This window comes from Amblyomma mixtum, chromosome 10, assembly GCF_055824585.1.
Source record: "Amblyomma mixtum isolate Tamu chromosome 10, ASM5582458v1, whole genome shotgun sequence".
Classification (NCBI taxonomy): domain Eukaryota; kingdom Metazoa; phylum Arthropoda; class Arachnida; order Ixodida; family Ixodidae; genus Amblyomma; species Amblyomma mixtum.
This window is the reverse complement of record NC_143021.1, coordinates 184520319-184524702: the sequence shown is the minus strand read 5'-3', so window position 1 is coordinate 184524702 and position 4384 is coordinate 184520319. Positions and strand designations below refer to the sequence as shown.

Sequence of the window (4384 nt, the reverse complement as noted above, 5' to 3'; positions counted from 1 at the left end):
CGCGTAGGGAGAGCACGACTACGGAGCTCCAGGGCCGATTTTAACTCCGCACTTCCACCAAATGTAACGGGGGGTTTATTACCAGGTACTGGGGTGATGGGTACGGCAACGGCAGCAGTCTGGGATCAGGTTGGCGAAGCACACACAAGCGTAGAGCTGGCAAAAACTCGCGAGAGCACTGCCACCTCGTCTTCGTGTTTGCAGATCATCGGATGCATCTTTTTCTTTATCCTTACATTAGAAATACTGCCACCACATTGAGGTCAACCCGTGGTGACATCATTGAAATTTCGTGTGTGCCGGCGATATCTGTTGCTGAAACTAGCGTCGTCATTTAGGGGGACGCGGTTTTCAGCCGCGCATTTGTTTCTCTCATTGTGCATCTCTTCTGCACGTGGCAGCGATTGTGACTCTGCCAGGGTGTGATGTCATTACTCTATAAATTTTATGTCATCCTGTCGGGTCATATCGCACGCTGGCGGCCCGGGTTTGATTCCCACCAAGAACAAATTTTTCCTTGCATATCTTTATTCTGTCTCATGACCTATTACGTCATATGACCGATGCCGTCACATAAAATGTGACGGCACAGTGGACCGACTTCCGAAATCCCATTTTAAGGTTTTTACAGGAGTTGAGAAGAACATATGGTAAACAAATACAGTTTTAATGATTAAAGTTTGAAGCTTAACATGGGATGATACACAGGCAACTCATGTCGCATAGACAAGGAAGGAATCAAGAGATAAAACAAGAATGACTTTTGCATAACGGAGATACATTGAAAGAAAGCAGAACAGCAAAAAAACAGATTCATGCCGAAGTAAATTTAAAAACAGAGCTCTCAGCTTGTTTGATAAGTTTGTCTACTGTAGGCTGAGCTGTAATTGATGGGTGAAAGTGGCACTAATCTCGGATTACTTGTCGAAAAAATGAATATCGGTAGGGATTAATGGAACAAAAAATTACTAAACGGGGAGTGCATTCTTGCATCAGTAGCTCTTGAATGGCTTATATGAACAAAGTCTGTAGAGGACACCATTAATCTGTTAGTAAGCAGTGAAGTAAGCAGTGTGTGATATAGCAGTTGAAGATAAATCCCGCGGATTCCCTCTGGACCATTTCGAGTGTTCTAATGTTATCTTTGATGTCAAAGAACCAGGCTATGCTCGTGCATTCCAAGGCAGGTCGTATAAGAGTGACATAAGCTAGAAGTTTCGTATTAATTGTGGAATGTAGCAAGGTTATCTCAAGGATGAACAACTTGGTCTTTGCTTTACTAGCAATGCCTTGAACATGCGAAGTCCAGTTCGCGTCAGAAGTGATCAGAACAGCCAAGTACTGATATTCAGTCACACCTTCGTGACGCAGTGTAGAGCGTCAGACCCTGGGCGGGCAATTACAGAGGGCAAAACGCATGTCTAGAACAAGCGAACTCTCTGTTTTGCACCTCTCAAAGCCGCTACGACCAGGAAGTCAAGAAATGACTAAGAAATCCTATAAGTTTAACTGCAGATGCTTACATCCAGACCATTTTAACCCAATTTTATCTATAGATATCGCGCGTTCAGCCCCAAACACGCCCAGAACAAGCGTTTCGCCCTCTGTACGTTGGAGTCGGCGAGATTGGTCCTAACCATTTGATGGCCTTTGCCATGCGTGAACGGTGGTCGATTTCCGGCCAAAACGGTTTCTGTCGTACGGCAATGGTGGCGACTATCTACTTGTAATTTCGCGCTTAACTGAAGATGCATGCTCATGGGGAGGTGCCGCCACCTTCTGGAACTTACAAGAAGTGTTAGAAAATTGTTTACGGTACCTTCTGGCCGAGAAAAAAAGAGTACTCATATTGACCTTCACGTGCAGAGCGGTTTACGGGGACGAGAATTTGCGGTTTTGAATCCTCCACGTGAACGCAAAGAAGGCATGCGAATTATGATGTTGTGTTATTGGCACTTTAATGAGGCACGCGAATGCTAATTTCTATCATTATTAGCACTCTCCTTTGTTTATTACCGACGTCTAAAAAGCATTATTCCGCTTAACGTTTGCACACCTTGTCAATGTTAATTTCTATCTTAATCGGCACTCTCGTTCTTGCTGACGCTCACACGAATATTTATGCTCTGCAGGTTTTCTGAGTTCCTTGGTAATCAGATGCCCGAAAACGGGGCGATATGGCAGCAAAAGATGTCTCCGTAATTACCCGCAACCTTTTCCCCAGTTTTTTACCCCTGTAATGAATTCATATATTTAAAATATGCAAGAAATTATTCTGAGCATTTGCGAATTCTTTTTCTAAACAATTCGACAATCACAGCGTTTGAGTGGGCGTGGGAACAGCGTCATCATGCGGCTGCTTCACGGCATGCGTTTCTTCACGCATATAACGGCAATCCTTCAACTCAGCGCGGGACCTATGGCACCGGCTCATGCCATTCCGGCTGTGCCTGTGACTGTCGACATTCAAGTTGGCAGCGTGGAAAATGGAGAACTCTGGCAACCCTACTACACTATGGCTCCATCGTACAAGTCCTGCGCATCGTCCACGACATCACCTTTCCACCTGGATAAAAACGGACTGCAGCGGCCTGCGCCTTTCATTGGGCGTGGGAACAGCGTCATCATGAGGCTGGTTCACGGCATGCGTTTCTTCACGCAGATAATGGCAATCCTTCAACTCAGCGCGGGACCTATGGCACCGGTTGATGCCATTCCGGCTGTGCCTGTGACTGTCGACATTCAAGTTGGTAGCGTGGAAAATGGAGAACTCTGGCAACCCTACTACTCTATGGCTTCATCGTACAAGTCCTGCGCATCGTCCACGACATCACCTTTCCACCTGGATAAAAACGGACTGCAGCGGCCTGCGCCTTTCAGTGGGCGTGGGAACCGCGTCATCATGAGGCTGCTTCATGGCATGCGTTTCTTCACGCAGGTTGGTAATAACTATTCCATGTTTGCTAAGAAATCGAGCAATATGTGCCTGCTGCTGTTCCCACGCCCGGGAGTGCTGTTGATTTTGCTCGTCCAGTGCTTCGATGTTTCTAGTCAACTGCTTTTGTTGTCGGGGGACGTTGAGCTTAACCCTGGCCCTGGGTCGGGCTCTGGCGTTGCCACACGGTCCAAAGACAGCGCTGTTGATAATTATCTGCAGAAACAACTCAACGACATGTTGACTCTGTTAGAAGGTAATTCAAGGACCGCTAAAATGGAGTTAGAGCAATCACACTTAATAGCCTCTATTAATGAAATGAAACTAAATCAGGAATCTATGATTGGGAATATTGCCGATATTGACGCGAGACTGTCGGCAGTGGAATCTAAATCATCCGCCAGTGATGCGACTCACGGGGAATTGCGGATTTTGCGTGAGCTAGCCGATCAGCTTGTCAATGAAAATAGCAAGTTACGTCTTGGACAGGCAGAGCTGGAAGACCGGCAGCGCAGGGAAAATCTTCTGTTCTTCGGCGTACCCGACAGTTTGTCCGAAACGTGGGATGAAACGGAAGAAAAGTTATTGAACCTTGTTTCAGGCTCCTTTGATCCTGTTCTTACGAATGACATGTTTGAACGAGCTCACAGAATTGGTGTGTTCTCGGACGAAAAGGACCGTCCGATTGTTGTGAAGTTCCGGTCTTTCAAAACAAAACAACAAATCCTAGTGCAGTCTGCTAAACTTAAAGATAAAAAGGTCACTGTAAGTGAAGATTATTCTTTGCAGACAGGTGTCGCTAGAAAGAAGCTTGTGCACAGTTTGCGAAGGATGCTGACATTAAGTATAAGCTGAGGTATAACAAACTGTATTGTAACAACAAATGCTACGGCTATGACCCTATTCACGATAGCGTTTTCGAGCTAGCTGGCCCACCGGGATCTTTAGTGGCCCCTTGTCGCGCTGTTTCTGGCTCGCCACACGCTTCGCCATAGAGGTGCGGGAGGGGCAGTGGACGGGCGACTAGAGATAAGACAGCGCTTTCAATTCTTTTCACAAACATAAGAAGCATAATACCAAAGCGGGAAGATCTAAACTCTGTCATCGACTCATGTGATGCCGATGTTGTATTGCTGACAGAAACGTGGCTCTCTGCAAAGATAGAGAGCAAGGAACTGTTTGATTGCAAGAAGCGCTTCAATGTTCATCGTTCTGATAGAGGTCACAGAAGTGGACGAGGTGTTTTAATAGCCATCGCCGATAATATTGTGTCGTCACCGATTAGTCTTTCTAGCACTTTAGAGATGATTTGGGTTGAACTTCGTGTTCATTTCAGGAAACTGATTCTGGGCATATGCTGCCGTCCCCCGTCTTCGTGTGCAACTTTCGTTGAAGATTGGCATGATGCTCTTAACATGATCTCAGTACGTTATCCGGGTGCGGCAATCC

The 4384-nt window shown here is 46.2% G+C and overlaps 1 pseudogene; it reads left to right on the top strand.

Annotated features, from left to right (window-relative positions):
• Window positions 1-2350: 2350 nt before the first annotated feature.
• On the top strand, window positions 2351-3930 carry LOC149327924 (uncharacterized; annotated as a pseudogene).
• Window positions 3931-4384: the final 454 nt, after the last annotated feature.